At 40.9% G+C, this 23,283-nt stretch overlaps 1 pseudogene; it reads left to right on the top strand.

Moving 5' to 3' along the window:
* Positions 1-16,769, top strand: part of LOC109457507 (non-histone chromosomal protein HMG-17) — a 43,975-nt pseudogene extending 27,206 nt beyond the window's left edge.
* Positions 16,770-23,283: the final 6,514 nt, after the last annotated feature.

Below are 23,283 nucleotides of genomic sequence, written 5' to 3'. Positions count from 1 at the left end.
CGGCAACCTTGTGCTTGAGACGATGTGCTCCAACCAACTGAGCCATCCGGGAGCTCAGCTGCAGCTCAGCTCAAGGTGCCATGTTCAATCTTAGTTGCAGGGGGCGCTGCCCACCATCCCTTGCGGGACTCGAGGCGTTGAACCGGCAACCTTGTGGTTGAGAGCCCACTGGCCCATGTGGGAATCGAACCGGCAGCCTTCTTTTTTTTTTTTTAATTTTATTTTATTAAATTTATTGGGGTGACAATTGTTAGTAAAATTACATAGATTTCAGGTGTACAATTCTGTATTACATCATCTATAAATCCCATTGTGTGTTCACCACCCAGAGTCAGTTCTCCTTCCATCACCATATATTCGATCTCCCTTACCCTCATCTCCCACCCCCCACCCCCCACCCCCCTTACCCTCTGGCAACCACTAAACTATTATCTGTGTCTATAAGTTTCTGTTTCTCATTTGTTTGTCTTGTTCTTTTGTTGTTTTTGGTTTATATACCACATATCAGTGAAATCACATGGTTCTCTGCTTTTTCTGTCTGACTTATTTCGCTCAGCATTACTCTCTCAAGATCCATCCATGTTGTCACAAATGTTCCTATATCATCTTTTCTTACCGCCGAATAGTATTCCATTGTGTATATATACCACAACTTCTTCATCCATTCATCTATCGAAGGACATTTTGGTTGTTTCCATGTTTTGGCCACCGTAAACAAAGCTGCAATGAACGTTGGAGCACACGTATCTTTATGGATAAATGTTTTCAGGTTTTTTTGGGTAGATACCCAGGAGGGGGATTGCTGGGTCATATGGTAATTCTATTCGTAATTTTTTTTTTAAAGATTTTATTGGGGAAGGGGAACAGGACTTTATTGGGGAACAGTGTGTACTTCCAGGACTTTATTTTTTTTTTTCCAAGTCAAGTTGTCGTCCTTTCAATCTTAGTTGTGGAGGGTGCCATTCAGCTTCAAGTTGGTGTTCTTTCAGTCGTAGTTGTGGAGGGCACAGCTCAGCTCCAGATCCAGTTGCTGTTGCTAGTGGCAGGGGCACAGCCCACCATCCTGGGGTCGAACGGCAACCTTGTGCTTGAGACGATGTGCTCCAACCAACTGAGCCATCCGGGAGCTCAGCTGCAGCTCAGCTCAAGGTGCCATGTTCAATCTTAGTTGCAGGGGGCGCTGCCCACCATCCCTTGCGGGACTCGAGGCGTTGAACCGGCAACCTTGTGGTTGAGAGCCCACTGGCCCATGTGGGAATCGAACCGGCAGCCTTCTTTTTTTTTTTTTAATTTTATTTTATTAAATTTATTGGGGTGACAATTGTTAGTAAAATTACATAGATTTCAGGTGTACAATTCTGTATTACATCATCTATAAATCCCATTGTGTGTTCATCACCCAGAGTCAGTTCTCCTTCCATCACCATATATTCGATCTCCCTTACCCTCATCTCCCACCCCCCACCCCCCAACCCCCTTACCCTCTGGCAACCACTAAACTATTATCTGTGTCTGTAAGTTTCTATTTCTCATTTGTTTGTCTTGTTCTTTTGTTGTTTTTGGTTTATATACCACATATCAGTGAAGTCACATGGTTCTCTGCTTTTTCAGTCTGACTTATTTCGCTCAGCATTACTCTCTCAAGATCCATCCATGTTGTCACAAATGTTCCTATATCATCTTTTCTTACCGCCGAATAGTATTCCATTGTGTATATATACCACAACTTCTTTATCCATTCATCTATCGAAGGACATTTTGGTTGTTTCCATGTTTTGGCCACCGTAAACAAAGCTGCAATAAACATTGGAGCACACGTGTCTTTATCTCTAAATGTTTTCAAATTTTTTTGGTAGATACCCAGGAGAGGGATTGCTGGGTCATATGGCAATTCTATTCGTAATTTTTTGAGGAACCTCCACATTGCCTTCCATAGTGGCTGCACCAGTCTGCATTCCCACCAACAGTGTATGAGGGTCCCTTTTTCTCCACAGTCTCTCCAACATTTGTTACTATTTGTCTTGTTGATGATAGCCATTCTGACTGGGGTGAGGTGATATCATCGTGCTTTTTATTTGCATTTTTCTGATGATTAGTGACGTTGAGCATTTTTTCATACGTCTATTTGCCATCTGTATGTCCTCTTTGGAGAAATGTCTCTTCAGTTCCTCTGCCCATTTTTCAATTGGGTTGTTTTTTTTGTGTTGAGTTGCATGACTTCCTTGTATATTTTGGATATTAGCCCCTTATCGGAAGAAATGTTTGCGAAAATCTTCTCCCATTCACTTGGTTTCCTCTTTATTTGGTCGATGGTTTCTTTTGCTGTGCAGAAGCTTTTAAGTTTCATATAGTCCCATTCATTTATTTTAGCTTTTACTTCCATTGCCTTTGGAGTTAAATTTATAAAATGTTGTTTGAACCCTAAGTCCATAAGTTTAGTACCTATGCTTTCTTCTGTGCAGTTTATGTGTCAGGTCTTATGATTAAATTTTTGATCCATTTTGAAATAATTTTGGTACATGGTGACAGATAGCAGTCCAGTTTCATTCTTTTGCACGTGGCTATCCAATTCTCCCAGCACCATTTATTGAAGAGGCTGTCTTTTTTCCATTGTATGTCTTTGCTTCTTTGTCAAAAATTATCTGTCGATATTTATATGGTTTTATTTCTGGGTTCTCAATTCTATTCCATTGGTCTATGTGTCTGTTTTTCTGCCAATACCATGCTGTTTTGATTATTGTTGCCCTGTAGTACAAGCTAAAGTTAGGGAGTGTGATACCTCCAGCATTGTTCTTTTTCTTAAGATTGCTTTGGCTATTCGGGGTCTTTTGTGGTTCCAAACAAATCTGATGATTTTTTGTTCTATTTCTTTAAAAAATGGCATTGGGATTTTTGATCGGGATTGCATGAAATCTGTATATGGCTTTGGGTAATATGGACATTTTAACTATGTTACTTCTTCCACTCCATGAGCACAGAATGTCTTTCCATTTCTTCTTCAATTTCTTTTAAAAATGTCTTGCAGATTTCAGCATATAGGTCTTTCACATCCTTGGTTAAGTTTATTCCTAGGTATTTTATTCTTTTTTGCAGCAATTGGAAAAGGAAATGTTTTTTGGATCTCTTTTTCTGAGATTTCATTGTTAGTATATAAGAATGCAATGGACTTTTGTATGTTGATTTTATAGCCGGCCACGTTACTGTATTCGTTGATTGTTTCTAATCGCTTTTTGGTGGAGTCCTTAGGGTTTTCTATATATAGCATCATGTCATCTGCAAAGAGTGACAATTTAACTTCGTCATTCCAATTTGGATGCCTTTGATTTCTTTCTCTTGCCTGATTGTTCCGGCGAGGACGTCCAACACTATGTTGAAGAGCAGAGGTGATAGGGGACAGCCCTCTCGTGTTCCTGAATGTAGAGCAAAGGGCTTCAGTTTTTCACCATTAATTATGAGATTAGCTGAGGGTTTGTCATATATGGCCTTTATTATGTTAAGGTATTTTCCTTCTATACCTATTTTATTAAGTGTTTTAATCATAAATGGATGTTGTATCTTGTCAAATGCTTTTTCTGCATCAATTGATATAATCATATGATTTTTGTCCTTTATTTTGTTTATGTGATGTATCACATTGATGGATTTGCGGATGTTGAACCATCCTTGTACCCCAGGGATGAACCCCACTTGGTCATGATGAATAATCTCTTTAATGCATTGTTGTATTCGATTTGCTAGAATTTTGTTTAGGATTTTTGCATCTGTATTCATCAGAGATATTGGTCTGTAGTTCTCTTTTTTGTGTTGTCCTTACCAGGTTTTGGTATCAGGGTAATGTTGGCCTCATAAAATGAGTTAGGGAGTACTGTCTCTTCTTCAATTTTTGGAAGAGTTTGAGCAGGATTGGTATTAGATCCTCTTTGAAGGTTTGGTAGAATTCACTAGTGAAGCCATCTGGTCCCGGACTTTTGCTTTTGGGAAGGTTTTGGATGACTGATTCAATTTCGTTACTGGTGATCGGTCTGTTTAGATTTTCCAGTTCTTCATGGTTCAGCCTTGGAAGGCTATATGTTTCTAAGAACTTGTCCATTTCTTCTAGGTTATTGAATTTGGTGGCATATAGTCCTTCATAGTATTCTTGGATGATCCTTTGTATTTCTGTGGTGTCCATGATAACTTCCCTTTTCATTTCTGATTTTGTTAATTAGTGTCTTCTCTTTTATCTTAGTGAGTCTAGCCAAGGGTTTGTCAATTTTGTTAATCTTTTCAAAGAACCAGCTCTTTGTCACATTAATTTTTTCTATTGTCTTTTGTTCTCTATTTCATTTAGTTCTGCTCTGATTTTTGTTATTTCCTTTCTTCTGCTGACCTTGGGTTTCATTTGTTCTTCTTTTCTAGTTCTTTAAGGTGTAACATGAGGTTATTTATTTGGGATTTTTCTTGTTTCTTGAGATAGGCCTGTAATGATATAAATTTCCCTCTTAAAACTCCTTATGCTTCATCCCAAAAATTTTGGTAGGATGTATTTTCATTGTCATTTGTTTCTATGTATCTTTTGCTCTTTCCTCTAATTTCTTCTTTGACCCAGTCATTCTTTAAAAGTATTTTGTTAAACCTCCATGTATTTGTGTTTTTTCCTGCTTTCTTTGCAGTTGATATCCAATTTCAAAGCCTTGTGATCAGAGAATATGCTTGGTATGATTTCAGTCTTCTTAAATTTGCTGAGGCTGATTTCATGTCCCAATATATGGTCTATCCTTGAGAATGTTCCGTGTACACTAGAAAAGAATGTATGGTCTGATGTTTTAGGATGAAGTGCTCTATAAATATCAATTATGTACATTTCATCTAATGTGTCATTTAGGGCTGCTATTTCGCTATTTATTTTCTGTTTGGATGATCTATCCCAGCTGTCAATGATGTATTTAAGTCCCCTAGTATAATTGTGTTTTGGTCAATTTCTCCCTTTAGTTCTGTTAGTAGTTGCTTGGTATATTTCTGTGCTCCCTGATTGGGGGCATAAATATTGATGACTGTTATGTCTTCTTGTTGTATAGTCCCCTTCACCATTATGAAATGTCCATCTTTGTCTCTTGTTATCTTTTTCACCCTGAAGTCTGTTTCATCTGATATCATTATGGCTACACCTGATTTTCTCTGGATACCATTTGCTTGGAGTGTCAATTTCCACCCTTTCACTTTGAGTCTATGCTTGTCCTTGTAGCTGAGATGTGTCTCTTGGAGACAGCATATGGTTGGGTTTAGTTTTTTGATCCAATCTGCTACTCTGTGCCTTTTTATTGGTGAGTTCAGTCCATTTACATTTAGGGTGATTATTGATATGTGAGGATTTCCTGTCATTCTATCTTTAGTTTTCTGGTAAGGCTGTGTCTCCATGGTTTCTTTGCCTTTTTGTTGTTGTCTATTATTTCTGTGTGGTGGTATTCTATGATGTTTCCCTCTGTTTCTTCTTTTATTAAATTACATATTTGAGTTCTGGATTTTTTTTTTGAGCAGTTACCATTACGTTTATGTAAAAGAAAGTTTGATATTTAGAGTATTCCCTTTTCTTCAGCATGCTTACTCTCTCCATTCCCGTATTCCGGTTCAGGCCTTTACTCTCCCCCTTTTTGAGTTTTGGTTGCCCCAAATTGTCCCTGTTGATGTTGGCTGAATAGCCTCCTTCAGGATTTCTTGTAGTGCAGGTCGTGTATTAGAAAATTCCCTCAGCTTCTGTATGTCTGGAAAGCTCTTTATTTCTTCTTCATATCTAAAGGATATCTTTGGTGGGTATATTATTCTTCGCTCATAATTTTTCTCTTTCAATAGTTTGAATATTTGGTTCTACTCCCTCCTGGCTTGTAGAGTTTCTGCTGAAAAATCTGATGATAATCTAATGGGCTTTCCTTTGTAGGTTACCGTCTTCTTTTCCATGGCTGCCTTGAGGATTCTTTCTTTGTTGTAGATTTTTGACAGCTTCAATACAATGTGCCTTGGAAAAGGCCTGTTGGGATTGAGGTAATAAGGTGTTCTATTTGTTTCTTGGATTCGAGGATCCAGTTCTGTCCACAAGTTTGGGAAGTTTTCATCGACAATTTGTTTGAGTATATTCTCTGTTCCCTTCTCTCTTTCTTCTCCTACTGGTATGCCCATTATTCTTATATTGCTGTTTCTGATGGAGTCAGAAAGTTCTTGTAGAGTTCTTTCATTTCTTTTAAGTCTCAAGTCTCTTTCTTCTTCCATCTGTGGTTCCATTCCAGGTTTCTGTCTTCGATGTCACTGATTCTTTCCTCCATGTGGTCTACTCCACTACCTAAGCTGGTTATTTCATTTTTAATTTCTTCTATTGAGTTCTTAATCTCCAGAAATTCTATTTGGTTCTTTTTTAAAATTTCAATCTCTTTCGTAAAATGCTCATGTTGTTATTTGATTGTGTTTCTGAGTTCATTAAACAGACTTCTGTGTTTTCTTGCATCTCGTTGAGTTTTTTCAGAACTGCAATCTTGAATTCTCTGTCATTCAAGTCACATATTTCCATATCTTTAAGTTCCTTTTCTGGAGACTTTTCACTTTCTTTCTGAGCTGTCTTGTTGCCTTGGTTATTCATGGTAATTACTGATTTATTATTTCTCTTCCTAGACATCTACAGGAGAGGGTTCTTCAACAGGTTGATAGGAAGAGGTCTTTCTTTTGTTTTCTAGTACTTGTTGGTAGAATGTTTTGTTTTATCTCCGACTGCAGCCCTTTTTTCTGTCTCATACTGTAGTGTTATGTTTTCTCTGCACTATTACAACTTCTCACACAATGGGGGGATTTCCAGGAAGGCGGGCTTCTCCTCTGTTAACATTTCACCTGGGTCCTAGGGCGCCACATCCCTGTGGGAATGGGAAGAGGTTTGAAGTTCCAAAGCTCTTCCTGCACGAGATTTAGAGCCCATGCGTGTCAGCATTTCTGTTTACTCCTGCAGGGATCTGCCCAGATAGGTGGGGTCATGGGCGGGGTGAGTTGTGAGAAGTGGCCCAGTGCAATGGCAGTGAGCACCACCACAGACAGACCTGCTTTCACAGCACCCTCCCCTTTTCCAGAACCAGCTGGGCTGCAAATCCGTGTCTGCGGACCACAGCTCTCAGAATTGCAAACACTCTGCTCCCCCGATCTGACACCGCCACTGCTCTACTTCTAGCACTGGGCAGGTGGGGGCAGGGCGAGCTCTGGGAGCATAAGGAGGGGGCAGCCAGTCCCAGCGCCTACGGCCCCTGTTCTCTGCTCAGCAGCGAGGGCCCAAACCACCATTTTCAGCCTTCCTCCCCCAGTCCCCGCCCTGAGGTCTGTGCCACGAGTGCTGTGCTCAGCCGTGCCACATACTGTTCCCCCAGCCCTGTGGACCACAAGCAGAGCCCTAGTAGTCCAAGCTCCTCCCTCCCATGCAGTAGCGGCAGCTCCGGGACGCAGCAAGCTCGGAGCACTGAGTTACGTCTCTGTCCCATGCCCCGCGTCTCCATCTCCACACTTCTCCCTTCCCTCCTCCCCTGCTCGTGCAATTTGCCCACCTTTAGGTGAATTCTGTAGTGAGCCTCTTCGTCTTGCTTGTCTGCTGTGCAGGGAGTCCTTTGTGGAGTTATAGCTGTTTAAGTTGTTGTAAATTCCAGGGGAGATTTCCAGAGGCTCACCTCACACCGCCATTTCGATCAGATATAAATGTTTTAACCACAACAACCTAGCAAGGAGGCTCTTATTATCTTCATTTTACAGATGAAGAAAATGAAGCTCAGAGAGGTAAAGTAACTTGTTCAATATCATGCAGCTGTTAAGTTGCAGAGCTGTAATTTAAACACGTGTCCATCTGACTCCAAAGTTTATGTTCTTCTCAGGACACCCTGTTGTTTCTAGAGAGGCAGGTAAGAGAGCAATCAGAATTTCCCATTCTAGAAAAACCAGATCTTTTCTTCCCCTCATGTTGACAGTCTTAGCCAGTTAGGGCTACTATAATAAATACCATAGACTTGATGGCTTAAACAATAAACATTTATTTCTCACAGTTCTGGCTGCTAAGATCAAGGCATCAGCAAATTCAGTGTCTAGTGATGGCTCTCTTCCTGGTTCATAGACAGCTGACTTTTCACTTTTTCCTGACATGGCAGAAGAGAAGAGAGAGATCTCTGGAATTTCTTTTATAAGGGCATTAATCCCATTCGTGAGGGCTTCATCCTCATGACCTAATCACACCCAGAGGCCCCACCCAACATTTGGCATTAATTTTCAACATAGGAATTTTGGGGAGATACAAACATTAGTTCATCACATTAACTTTTGCTCAGTTGCTTCTCTTCATGGTTAGAATTATGGTGATTTAAATTTCTGGGTACACAAGTGTTCACCCAAAGAATCTTTTCCATTAACTTTAAAGGCAATGGATTGTAGAATTTTAACCTGCCCTGTTGAATGACTTCTAATTGGGTATTTTTTCTTTTATAACTACTCTATATGGTAATTGAAAAGAACCAAAAAAAATGGATATACAGTGTCTCTATGAAATCATGATCCTGCAAAATCCATTGAATCAAAGGGAAGATGTCCATAGGCCACTGCGATGGGCTCTTCAGTACTCGAGTTGAAGACTTCAGGCACTGCCATCACTGAGACAAAGAATCTTACTCATTTATAGATGGACTGTGTCCTTGGCACAGTACAAAAGAGAAGAAGATAACATCTCTCCCTCCAGGACTTTATGACCACAATACTTCTCAGCCATGGTGCTGGGCTCCAGAGAAAATCTCTATCCATAAATATATCCAGGGCCCTCCTAACCTCAGTCTTTTTTCTCTGACTTTCCCCTAGTCTGGAAGGTTCTCTCTCTCTCTGTTTACTTGTAAAATCTGATTCTTCCATTAAAACCCAACTAAAATTTTATATTTTCCAAGATGACTTCCCGAACAATTTCAGTCAAAATCAATCTCTCTCCCCTTCCCTCATAGACCTACAGTTCAGCTTTTTTATCAGAATTTGTTTCAATAGTTATTTTTTTCCCCTGCGAGACTGTGAGCTCCAAGAAGTCAGGGATTTTAGCTTGCTGTAGCCCTCCCAGAACCCAATAAAATATGGATCACATGCCTTACTAAATATCAAATGCTGATTGAATCACATTTGACTGAATAATCAAACATTAAACTGTAAGGATTTCTGGTAACACTGTGCTTACATCCTCTGGTGACCACAACGAAATTATAATTAAGGAAAGACGTCATCAAAATGGCGGTGTGAGGTGAGCCTCTGTAAAGGTCCCCTGGAATTTACAACTAATTGAACAACAACTCCACAAAGGAATCCCTGCACAGCAGACAGGCAAGACGAAGAGGCCCACTACCGAATTCACCTAAAGGTGTGTGAATCCCGCCAGCAGTGGGGTGGGGGGAGGAGGGAAGGGAGAAGTGCAGAGACAGAGCGGCGCAGGCACAGTACAAAGCCCTAGCTCAGTGCTCCAAGCTCGCTGATCCCAGAACTACAGCAGCTGTGGGAGTGGGAAGAACTCGGACTGCTAGGGCTCCGCTTATGAACCACAGGGCTGAGGGGACAGCATATAACATGGCTGAACACAACGCTCATGGCAGAGACCTCGGAGAAACGATGGAGGGAAGAATGCTGAAAACAGTGGTTTAAACCCTCACTGCCAAGCAGAGAATGGAAGCCTTAGGCACTGAGACTAGCCGCCCCCTCCCTTTCCTCCCAGAGCTTGCCCTGCCCCCACCTGCCAGGTGCTAGAAGCAGAACAGTAGCAGTGTCAGATCAAAAGAACAGAATATTTGCTGTTCTGAGAATTGTGGACCGGAGACACAGATTCGCAGCCCAACTAGTTCCAGCAAAGGGAAGGGAGGTTTGGAAACAGGACCGGCTGTGGTGGTGGTCGCTGCCATTGTTCTGGGCCATCTCTCACAACTCATCCCGCCCCTGGCCCCACCTATCTGGGCGGATCCCTGCAGGAGTAAACAGAACTGCTGAAATATATGGGCTCTGAATCTGGTGCAGGAAGCTCTTTGGAACTTCAAAATCTCTCTGCATACCCACACAGACACTGCGCCCTGTGACCCAGGCAAACTATTAACAGAGGAGAAGCCCATCTCCCAGGGAATCACCCCATTGTGTGAGAAGCTGGAATAGTGCAGAGAAAACATAGCACTACAGTGTGAGAGAAGAAAAATAAGCTGCAGTTGGAGAAAAAATAAAACATTCTACCAACAAGTACTAGAAAACAAAAGAAAGACCGTTTCCTATCAACCTGTTGCAGAACCCACTCCTGTAGATGTCTAGGAAGAGAAATAATAAATCATTAATTGCCATGAATAACCAAGGCAACAAGACAGCTCAGAAAGAAAGTGAAAAGTCTCCAGAAAAGGAACTTAAAGATATGGAAATATGTGACTTAAATGACAGAGAATTCAAGATTGCAGTTCTGAAAAAACTCAACGAGATGCAAGAAAACACAGAAAGGCAGTTAATGAACTCAGAAACAATCAAAGAACAACATGAGCATTTTACAAAGAGATTGAAATTTTAAAAAGAACCAAATAGAATTTCTGGAGATTAAGAACTCAATAGAAGAAATTAAGAATGAAATAACCAGCTTAGGTAGTAGAGTTGACCAGATGGAGGAAAGAATCAGTGACATCGAAGATAGAAACCTGGAAATTACACAGAGGGAAGAAGAAAGAGACTTGAGACTTAAAAGAAAGAAAAGAACTCTACAAGAACTTTCTGGCTCCATAAGAAAGAGCAATATAAGAATAATGGGCATACCAGAAGGAGAAGAAAGAGAGAAGGGAACAGAGAATATATTCAAACAAATTGTTGATGAGAACTTTCCAAACTTGTGGACAGAACTGGATCCTCGAATCCAAGAAGCAAATAGAACACCTAATTACCTCAATCCCAAAAGGTCTTCTTCAAGGCACATTTTATTGAAGCTGTCTAAAATCAACGACAAAGAAAGAATTGTTAAGGCAGCCCAGGAAAAGAAGACGGTAACCTACAAAGGAAAGCCCATTAGATTATCATCAGATTTTTCAGCAGAAACTCTACAAGCCAGGAGGGAGTGGAACCAAATAGTCAAACTATTGAAAGAGAGAAATTATGAGCCAAAAATAATATATCCATCAAAGATATTCTTTAGATATGAAGGAGGAATAAAGACCTTTCCAGACATACAGAAACTGAGGGAATTATCTAATACATGACCTGCACTACAAGAAATACTAAAGGAGGCTATCCGACCACCATCAACAGGGACAATTTGTAGCAACCAAAACATAACAAGGGGGAGAGTAAAGGCCTGAACCGGAATATGGGAACGGAGAAAGTAAGAGTGCTGAAGAAAATGGAATACTCTAAATATCAAACTTTCTTTTATATAAACTTAAGGGTGACCACTAAAAAAACAATCCAAAACTGAAATATATAATGTAATAAAAGAAGAAACAGAGGGAAACGCTTTAGAATACCACCACACAGAAATAACAGATAACAACAAAAAGGCAAAGAAATAATGGAGACACAGCCTTACAAGAAAACTAAAGATAGAATGATAGGAAATCCTCACATATCACTAATCACCCTGAATGTAAATAGACTGAACTCACCAATAAAAATGCACAGAGTAGAAGACTGAATCAAAAAAATTAACCCAACCGTATGCTGTCTCCAAGAGACACATCTCAGTTACAAGGACAAGCAAAGACTCAAAGTGAAAGGGTGGAAATTGACACTCCAAGCAAATAATATCCAGAGAAAATCAGGTGTAGCCATAATGATATCAGATGAAACAGACTTCAGGGTGAAAAAGGTAACAAGAGACAAAGATGGACATTTCATAATGGTAAAGGGACTATACAACAAGAAGACATAACAGTCATCAATATTTATGCCCCCAATCAGGGAGCACAAATATACCAAGCAACTACTAACAGAACTAAAGGGAGAAATTGACCAAAACACAATTATACTAGGGGACTTAAATACATCATTGACAGCTATGGATAGATCATCCAAACAGAAAATAAATAATGAAATAGCAGCCCTAAATGACACATTAGATGAAATGGACATAATTGACATATATAGAGCACTTCATCCTAAAACATCAGACTATACATTCTTTTCTAGTGTATATGGAACATTCTCAAAGATAGAACATATAATGGGACGTAAAACTAGCCTCAGAAAATTTAAGATTGTAATGATACTAAGCAAATTCTCTGATCACAAGGCTTTGAAATAGTATATCAAATGCAAAATGAAAGCAGGAAAAAACACAAATAAATGGAGATTAAACAACATACTTTTAAAGAATGACCAGGTCAAAGAAGAAATTAGAGGAGAGATCAAAAGACACATAGAAACAAATGAGAATGGAAATACATCCTACCAACATTTTTCTCATTCAGCAAATGCAGTTTTAAGAGGGAAATTTATATCTTTAATGGCCTATCTCAAGAAACAATAAAAATACCAAATAAATAACCTCATGTTACACCTTAAAGAACTAGAAAAAGAAGAACAAGTGAAACCCAAGGTCAGCAGAAGAAAGGAAATAACAAAAATCAGAGCAGAACTAAATGAAATAGAGAACAAAAAAAAAAAATAGAAAAAATTAATGTGACAAAGAGCTGGTTCTTTGAAAAGATTAACAACATTGAATTACAATTAAACTACAGAATAACCATCACCAAGAATCACCTTAAGCCTAGCTCTGAACCAAAGTCCTACAATCAAGATCACATAGAAGATGCTACCTTGAGACTGATAGGAAGGGAAGAGACATGGAAAAGGCTGGTCCACACCTGTGACCATTAAAGATCAGGAGATATATTTGGCTGTAGAGGTCCCCCCTGGAGGAGTGAGGGTTCCCAGCCCCACACCAGCATCCACCGCCCAGGGTTCCAGTGCAAGGGAGAGAAATCCCCTTCACGTCTGACTGTGAAAACCAGTGGAGATTGTGGCTGAGTGAGACCAGAGGGCAGCTAGAGTCCCAGGCTCTCCTCCTAAAGGGCCTACATGGACCTACTTGCTGATGGACTCACTCTCTGAGATCCAGCACTGGGGTAGCAATTCAAAAGGTGCCAGGGACATATGGGGAGGAACTGAATTATCTGGATGCAGGGTGAGGGGTGGAGGGGCAGCTATCTCCCAGATTGAAGTGCTGGCAGATTACATTTCTTTAGTGAGCCCTCCCCACTCTTGGTGTGTAGACACAGGTGTCCTCCATATCTGATTCCCATCAACCTGGCTAACACCAATCATTCACCCTGCCATGGTGGTTCCTTAAGACCCTACATTACCCAACTTTCAGATACTCCCAAGCTGCTTCCAATGGCTTTCCATACAAACTGCCTGTCTTGGCTCATGATGCAGAATTTCATAAAATCTCTCAAAGGTTTACAAAAACCAACCAAACAGCATCTGGCTTCAGCCTGTCCTGCACCTCTTACTGAGTAGCCCCAAACCCAGCAATAGCAGCAGCTGGCCTCAGTTTGCAGCTTGGTCTCTCAAGGTACCTCCAAGCCCAGCACAAGTTGTGGCCATCTACAGATTGTTTTGTGGCTCATGACAGGTGGTTCTGGGAAGGTCATAGGCTGAGGATGAACTTGGCCTGCAGCAGGGCCCCTTTGAGGAGGCCCCAGGGCTAGCACACCCAGTGGCCAGCTTCAGACTGAGCGAGAGCATCACCGGGCTACCTCCAAGGAAGACACAACCAAAGGACAGACTGGGCAGGCAACAGAGTGCTGCTAAAGTGAATTTTGCTCTGTAGGGTCAGACCCTGCACAATAGCTCCACCACTATAATCACAACCAGTCCTCATAACCAATCAGCCTGAGGGTCAATTCTTCCCATTGACATGCAAACAGCCTCCCAGTCACCAAAGCTCAACTACAACAGGGGGGCACACACAACCCACACAAGGGACACACCTGGAGCACCTGGTTCAGGTGACCAGGGATACTGTTCCACTGGACCCCACTGGATACCTACTACATAAGGCCACTCTACTAAGTCCAAGAGACCTAGCAGCCCTACCTAATACATAGAAACAAACACAGGGAGGCAGCCATAATGGGGAGACAAAAAAAAAATTACTAAATAAAAGAACAGAACAAAGCTCCAGAAAAAGAAATGCACAAAATGGAAACAAGCAATCCACCATATGCAGAGTTCAAAACACTGATTATAAGATGCTCAATTATCTCAGTAAGAACTTCAACAAAGAGATGGGAAACATAAAAATAGAACCAGTCAGAAACAAAGACTACAGTTAACTGAAATGAAGAATACATTAGAGGGAATCAACAGTAGATTAGATGAAGCAGAGGATTGAGTCAGTGATTTGGAAGGGAAAGTGGCAGAAAACACTTAATCAAAACAGAAGAAAAAAATCTAAAAAAATGAGGATAGTTTAGGAGGCCTCTGGGACAACATCAAGCATACTGACCCTTGCATCATAGGGGTACCAGATGAAGAGATAGAGCAAGGAATTGAAAATGTATTTGAAGAAATAATGACAATAAACTTCCTTAACCTGGTGACAGAAATAGTTATACAAGCCCAGGAAGCTCAAAGAGTCTCAAAGAAGGTGAATCCAAACAAGCCCATATCAAAACACATCACAATTAAAATGGAAAAGATTAATGACAAAGAAAGAATCTTAAGAGCAGTAAGAGAAAAGCAGTTAGTTATCTACAAGGGATCTCCATAAGATTGTCAGCTGATTTCTCAACAGAAACTTTGCAGGCCATAAGGGATTAGCACGAACTAAGAGTATTCAAAGCGATGAAAAGCAAGGACCTACAAGCAAGATTACTGTACCCAGCAAAGCTATAATTTAGAATCAAAGGACAGATAAAGAACTTTCCAGACAACCACCAAACCAGAATACCAGAATTACAAGGAATCTTAGAGGAACTTCTTTAAGGGAAAAAAAAAGGATAAAAAATATGAATATTAAAATGGCAATAACCACATATCTATCAACAAGTACTTTAAATGTAAATGGATTAAATTCCCCAATCAAAAGACAGGGTGATGGGCTGGCCCGGTGGCTCAGGCGGTTGGAGCTCTGTGCTCCTAACTCCAAAGGCTGCCGGTTCGATTCCCACATGGGCCAGTGGGCTTTCAACCACAAGGTTGCCAGTTCAACTCCTCGAGTTCCATAAGGGATGGTGGGCTCCGTCCCTTGCAACTAAGATTGAACATGGCACCTTGAGCTGAGCTGCCTCTCGGATGTCTCAGTTGCATGGAGTGTGGGCTCTCAACCACAAGGTTGCCAGTTTGATTCCTCAAGTCCCACAAGGGATGGTGGGCTCTGCCCTCTGCAGCTAAGATTGAACACGGCACCTTGAGCTGAGCTGCCACTGGGCTCAGTCGGTTGGAGCACGTCCTCTCAACCACCAGGTTGCCAGTTTGACTCCCGCAAGGGATGGTGGGCTGCGCCCCCTGCAACTAGCAATGGCAACTGGATCTGGAGCTGAGCTGCGCCCTCCACAACTAAGAGTGAAAGGACAACAACTTGAAGCTGAATGGCACCCTCCACAGATAATGTTGAAAAGACAACAACTTGACTTGGGGGAAAAAAAAGTCCTGGAAGTACACACTGTTCCCCAGTAAAGTCCTGTTCCTCTTCCCCAATAAAATCTTTAAAAAAAAAAAAAAAAGAAAGATAGGGTGGCTTTTGGGAGAAGAGTTTCACTCTGCCAACCTGTGATCTGCCTTCACTCAAGATTCCAAACAACTCCATTTGGGAAGAGAAGAGGAGCCTTACATAACTTGTTGGCAGTTGGCAATGCTTTTGGGTCCTTTATTTGGCAGGGATAGTTGGTAAAGTGATGATAGTATTTTTGGAACATAAGTAACTGCCTTTTAAAGTAAAAGAGTATTAGGATAGGGGGTGGCCGGTAGCTCAGTTGGTTAGAGCATGGTGCTGATAACACCAAGGTTGCCAGTTCAGTCATCACATGGGCCACTGTGAGCTGCGCCCTCCTCTAAAAAATGATAAAGATTACTTATTTAAAAAAAAGAGTAACAGGATAGAAATGTAAATTTTCAGACATAGCCCCAGAACCTTAACCAGGAGAGTAATGGAATGTTCCATTGGCCAAGTGACCCATTGGGATTTATAAGGAATTGGAGAAGGCACTGAGCCATGGGCAGCTCTATTAAGACAGTTTTGTCCTTGGATCTAGGAGTCCCAGAGACCCTTTCAGAATGCCTGAGATGAGAAATTGTCATAATAAAAGACTGAAAGGACAGAAAGCAGGGGTCCATGAGAACCTAGGTGTCTTAACAAAGATATCAATTTCTGATATATTTATGAATTATAATAAAGATGATTTTATACATAAAAAAAATATAGGGTAGCTGGCAGAATGAAGAGGTGAGAATAATCCCCAGACTGACTAAAGCCCATGTGTCGCTGCATCCCCACACCCAGCGTCTACATCCCACAGCCGTTGCTATCATGCCCAAGAGAAACCTGAAGGGCATGCTAAAGGTGATGAAGCCAAGATGAAGGACAAACCACAGAGAAAATCTGCAGGGTTATCTGCTAAACCTGCTCCTCCAAAGCCAGAGCCCAAGCTTAAAAAGGACCCTGACAAGAAGGCACAGAAGGTACCCAAAGGGGAACGGGGGAAGCTGATGCTGGCAAGGAGGGGAATAACCCTGCAGAAAATGGAGATGCCAAAACAGACCAGACACAGAAAGCTGAAGGTACTGGAGATGCTAAGTGAAGTGTGTGCATTTTTTATAACTATGTACTTCTGGTGACTGCACAGTTTGAAATACTATTTTTTATCAAGTTTTATAAAAATGCAGAAGTTTGTTTTCCTTTTTTTTTAAGCTATTTTATTAGCACATAGATAACACTTCATTGTTGTTTTTTGGGGAAGGACATGTATTACTAATAGAATGTCTCCAAAGCTAGATTGTCATGGGGAAAAACACTTTTCCCTTCTAGTTTTGAGAGACTTCCTCTTGGTTCCTGGGAGGAGAGATCCCTTGATCTCTCACAAGGTGTTTGTGCCACACAAACACGTGTTTGTGTCAACACACACGTTAGCCACCTTGGCACAAACACCTTGTGGTGTGGAAAAACTCATTTTCATTTTTTATATCCTTTTCTCCCTCTTCTTCTCCACCTTAAACATAGACTTGACTCTCTTAAACCCAAAGACCTGTTGGGACCTGACCCAGAAAAATTGGTTACCAGTACGTTAGGAAATCCAGACTTTCTAGTATCACCACTGAGATGGCATCTGTCAAAAGAGCAGCCGTTCCATTTTTAGATTGTGGACCTACAGATTGATAATTCTACCATTTTCATTTCATTTCCTGAAAGTCAGGGTTGGCTCGTGAAAAGTGGTTATACAACACGCTTAATGAAAGACATCAACCCTCACTCTAAACTTTACCTGCTCAGAGCATCAAATGAAGACTTCATTGGGTTTTTATAATGGCATTCTGATTTTCGTAGTCCATTGAAGAAAGGAGTGTGAAAGTTGTTGTATACTGTTGACAACTGTCTGTCCATGTCCTGCCTGAAATACCATGGTTGTTTACGAAAATTATCTGTAATAAAGCTGGATATAGTTTGGCTTGGAAAAAAAAGATAGGATGGCTGAATAGATAAGAAAACAGGACCCTCACATATTGTGCCAACAAGAGATTCACTTCAGCCTGAAAGTAGAGAGATGGCAAAAATGTATTTCATGAAAATGCAAACAAACAAACCAAAAATCTGGGGTAGCAATATTTATAGCAGACAAAACAGACTTTGAAACAAAGGCTATAACAAGAGACAAATAAGGACCCAGTAATCCCACTTCTGGGTATTTACCTGAAGAAACCCAAAAGGCTAATTCCAGGGGACGTGTGCATCCATATGTTCACTGCAGCATTGTTTACAATGGCTCAGATGTGGACGCAGCCTCAGTGTTCATCTGGAGGGTATTTTCTGAGGGGAGTATGTCAGACAGAGAAAGATAGATGCAATGTGATTTCACTTCTATTTAGAATCTAAAAAAAACACACAAAATAAACAAAACAGAAAGAAAATAAAAATAATGAAAATAATGAATCTTCTATCCTTAAAGAACAGGACCCAAAAAGGGTATTACTAGGACACTCCTAAGGCTGCTTCCCAGAAGTATGATAATCACCTGTGCCCTTTCTTCCTTATTATGAGCCCCATTGGACTCAAACTTTTTGCCCTTTTCCCCTAAACTCTTCCACCCACTAACGGCCTTGCAATTCTACCACTCCACTTCCTGAGAACCAGCTATATGTACCCTTTCTTTCTCACCACACATGAAATTATTTCATGTCATGAGTTTGGCAGTCATTATAGAGATAGAGACAGCTGAACATAGAGGACCATGAACATGAGGGAGTTAAAAAGTATTGAGAAATCTTACAAAATGTGTATGGTTATTCTTTCCTACTTCCCTTCTGAGCAGCAGAAGTCCTGCTGTCCCCTCACTGTTTTGACATAGTTAGTGTTTTGATTATGACATGCATTCAGGTATACAGTGGGTCACATTTGGTCCTTAAATACAGGACTTACATGTTTTTAATGTAAACACTTTTCTTCAGTCTTGTGGAGGAGAGACTATTTCAAGACACAATGGCTGACTGACACATGAGCTGGCCCCAGGCCAGAAGGGAGAGATTACTTCCCACTAACCCCACTTGGAGACTGTCTGATCAAAACTGATGCTCATTCTTACATAAACCAATATTTCTCCCCTGCCTCTCACTATGTTCTAGTTCCTGGAACGGGCCATTGTCCTGACCTGGTTAAGCATGTAAAGCACTTACCCATACCTGGGACTAGTCATGCACTACTCCTGGTGACTATCCTGCCTTGTTATACATAATTCTTTGGTGCTTTCCAAGAGGCACATGGCCATTTCATCACACAGCTGCCCAAGACATGCCTCGTATGTAAGTTTCCCTTAATCAACTCTACTAATTACCATACTGAAGTGGCCAGCCTCATCCATCTTTCCCTGTCTCCTGGTTATGGAGGTTGATTTTCAGTCCTAGGACCTTTCCCTGAATCTTCACGTACTAAGCCTCCAAATAGTACTGCCATTTTCACCTTATAGAGATATAGTTACTTTCAAGGGTAAAAGAGGTCACAAGAAATAGAAACAGTGCACATATTGCCACATATAGGTGGAAATGTACTGTTTGAACGATGACCCAAACAAATGAAAAAGAAATTTTATTACAGTTCCCCTCCAACCTCCAGCTCCATACTTACTACCTTATTTGATGAACATGATTACTTTAGTGTTCACTATTCAGGCCATCAACTAACAGCTAACATTAGCTACATTACTTTATTTTCATTGCTTCAACGCAACTCCCCAACATTCCATACATTTTATTGTTTTTGAATACTTGATTGGTTTACATGGCTCAAAAACTTAAACTATATAAAAATATTTTTTAAAAAAATTAAATTGCATTCTTTCTAGACTGTAACCGCCACACCACCCCCTACCTGGGCCCTGGCACTCAAGTGTCAGAGAGTCAACATAATTGCCAGTACTTCGTCTTTGGCATCAGAACAACTGGGACTCAAATCCAGGACTCAATTTTCTAGCTGTGTAAACTTAGGCAAATCATTTCACTCTCTGAGCCTTAGTTTTCCTTGTCTATACAATGGCGAACAACAACCCTCACAAAGTTACGGAAAAGAAAAAAGGATGTAGATATGTGTCTGAGGCATACAGCACACACACAAACCTTAGTTCTCTTTCCCTTTTAAGGAACACAAAGGCTCAATATAGGAAAAACAAACATTAATCCATGCTATCAAGGGTTGTCAATCTACAAGTGGCCAAGTGAGTTGTTATTTACTGGGCCCCTACAATTTTCCTAGTACTGTGCTAAGTTCTATAACAGAGTTGAAGGAGTATAAAAAAAAAGCCTCTGTATTCAGAGAGTTAACAGTCTATTGGTTAGAAGCAAGAAAATCATGAGAAGAGGAAAAATGGCGGCGTGAGGTGAGCCTCGGTAAATCTCCCCTGGAATGGACAACGAATTGAACAACAATAACTCCACAAAGGACTCCCTGCACAGCAGACAGGCAAGACGAAGAGGCCCACTACCGAATTCACCTAAAGGTGGGAGATTCGCGCGAGCAAGGGGAGGAGGAAAGGGAGAAGTGTGGAGACGGAGCCGCGTGGGCACAGGACGCAGACCTAGCTCAGTACTCCGAGCTCGCTGCTTCCCGGAACTACCGCAGCTGCGGGAGATCGGACTGCTAGGGCTCCGCTTATGGACCACAGGGCTAAGGGGACAGCATATAACACGGCTGAACCCAACGCTCACGGCAGAGACCTCGGAGAAAAGACTGAGGGAAGAAAACTGAAAATGGTGGTTTAAGCCCTCACTGCCAAGCAGAGAACGGAAGACTTAGGCACTGAGACTCGCCGCCCCATCCCTACCCTCCCAGAGCTCGCCCCGCCCCCACCTGCCTGGTGCTAGAAACAGAACAGTAGCAGTGTCAGATCAAAAGAACAGAATATTTGCTGTTCTGAGAACTGTGGACCGCAGACAAAGATTCGCAGCCCAACTAGTTCCGGCAAAGGGGAGGTAGCTGTGGAAGCAGGACCAGCTGTGGTGGTGGTCGCCGCCATTGCTCTGGGCCACCTCTCACAACTGACCCCGCCCCTGACCCCACCTATCTGGGCAGATCCCTGCAGGAGTAAACAGAACTGCTGAAACATACAGGCTCTGAATCTGGAGCTAGAAGAGATTTAGAACATCAAAAGCTCTCCGCATACCCACCAGGACACTGCGCCTTGTGACCTAGACGAACTATTAACAGAGGAGAAGGCCGTCTCTCAGGGAATGCCCCCATTGTGTGAGACGCTGGAATAGTGCAGAGAAAACATAGCACTACCATGTGGAAGAAAAAAAATAAGATGCAGTCAAAGAAATATAAAACATTCTACCAACAAGTACTGGAAAACAAAAGAAACACCTCTTCCTATCAACCTGTTGCAGAAGCCACTCATGTAGATGTCTAGGAAGAGAAATAGTAAATCAGTAATTGCCATGAATACCCAAGGCAACAAGATAGCTCAGAGAAAAAGTGAAACATCTCCAGAGAAGGCACTTAAAGATACAGAAATATGTGACTTAAATGACAGAGAATTCACGATTGCAGTTCTGAAAAATCTCAACGAGATGCAAGAAAACACAGATAGGCAGTTAAATAAACTCAGAAACACAATCAAAGAGCAGGTATGCATTTTATGAAGAGATTTAAATTTTGAAAAAGAACCAAACAGAATTTCTGGAGATTAAGAACTCAATAGAACAAATTAAGAACGAAATATCCAGCTTAGGTAGTAGAGTTGACCAGATGGAGTAAAGAATCAGTGACATCGAAGACAGAAACCAGGAAATGACACAGATGGAAGAAGAAAGAGACTTGAGACTTCAAAGAAATGAAAGAACTCTACAAGAACTTTCTGACTCCATCAGAAAGAGCAATATAAGAATAATGGGCATACCAGAAGGAGAAGAAAGAGAGAAGGGAACAGAGAATATATTCAAACAAATTGTTCATGAGAACTTCCCAAACTTGTGGACAGAACTGGACCCTCGAATCCAAGAAGCAAATAGAACACCTAGTTACCTCAATCCCAACAGGCCTTCTCCAAGGCACATTGTATTGAAGCTGTCTAAAATCAACGACAAAGAAAGAATCCTCAAGGCAGCCAGGGAAAAGAAGACGGTAACTTACAAAGGAAAGCCCATTAGATTATCATCAGATTTTTCAGCAGAAACTCTACAAGCCAGGAGGGAGTGGAACCAAATATTCAAACTATTGAAAGAGAGAAATCATGAGCCAAGAATAATATATCCAGCAAAGATATCCTTTAGATATGAAGGAGGAATAAAGACCTTTCCAGACATACAGAAGCTGAGGGAATTTTCTAATACACGACCTGCACTACAAGAAATACTAAAGGAGGCTATTCGACCACCATCAACAGGGACAATTTGTGGCAACCAAAACTCAAAAAGGGGGAGAGTAAAGGCCTGAACCGGAATATGGGAATGGAGAAAGTAAGCATGTTGAAGAAAATGGAATACTCTAAATATCAAACTTTCTTTTACATAAACTTAAGGGTAACCACTCAAAAAAAATCCAGAACTGAAATATATACTGAAATAAAAGAAGAAACAGAGGGAAACATCATAGAATACCACCACACAGAAATAATAGACAACAACAAAAGCCCAAAGAAACAATGGAGACACAGCCTTACCAGAAAACTAAAGATAGAATGACAGGAAATCCTCACATATCAATAATCACCCTAAATGTAAATGGACTGAACTCACCAATAAAAAGGCACAGAGTAGCAGATTGGATCAAAAAACTAAACCCAACCATATGCTGTCTCCAAGAGACACATCTCAGCTACAAGGACAAGCATAGACTCAAAGTGAAAGGGTGGAAATTGACACTCCAAGCAAATGGTACCCAGAGAAAATCAGGTGTAGCCATAATGATATCAGATGAAACAGACTTCAAGGTGAAAAAGATAACAAGAGACAAAGATGGACATTTCATAATGGTGAAGGGACTGTACAACAAGAAGACATAACAGTCATCAATATTTATGCCCCCAATCAGGGAGCACCAAATACACCAAGCAACTACTAACAGAACTAAAGGGAGAAATTGACCAAAACACAATTATACTAGGGGACTTAAATACATCATTGACAGCTATGGATAGATCATCCAAACAGAAAATAAATAACGAAATAGCAGCCCTAAATGACACATTAGATGAAATGGACATAATTGACATTTATAGAGCACTACATCCTAAAACATCAGACTATGTATTCTTTTCTAGTGTACATGGAACATTCTCAAGGCTAGACCATATATTGAGACATAAAATCAGTCTCAACAAATTTAAGAAGATTGAAATCATACCAAGCATATTCTCTGATCACAAGGCTTTGAAATTGGATATCAACTGCAAAAAGAAAGCGGGAAAAAAACACAAATACATGGAGATTAAACAACATACTTTTAAAGAAGGACTGGGTCAAAGAAGAAATTAGAGGAGAGATCAAAAGATACATAGAAACAAATGACAATGAAAATACATCCTACCAAAATTTTGGGGATGCAATGAAAGCAGTTTTAAGAGGGAAATTTATCTAATTACAGGCCTATCTCAAGAAAGAAGAAAACTCGCA

This window comes from Rhinolophus sinicus, chromosome X, assembly GCF_036562045.2.
Source record: "Rhinolophus sinicus isolate RSC01 chromosome X, ASM3656204v1, whole genome shotgun sequence".
Lineage (NCBI taxonomy): Eukaryota > Metazoa > Chordata > Mammalia > Chiroptera > Rhinolophidae > Rhinolophus > Rhinolophus sinicus.
The sequence above is the reverse complement of the archived record's forward strand: the minus strand, read 5'-3'. Positions and strand labels throughout refer to the sequence as shown.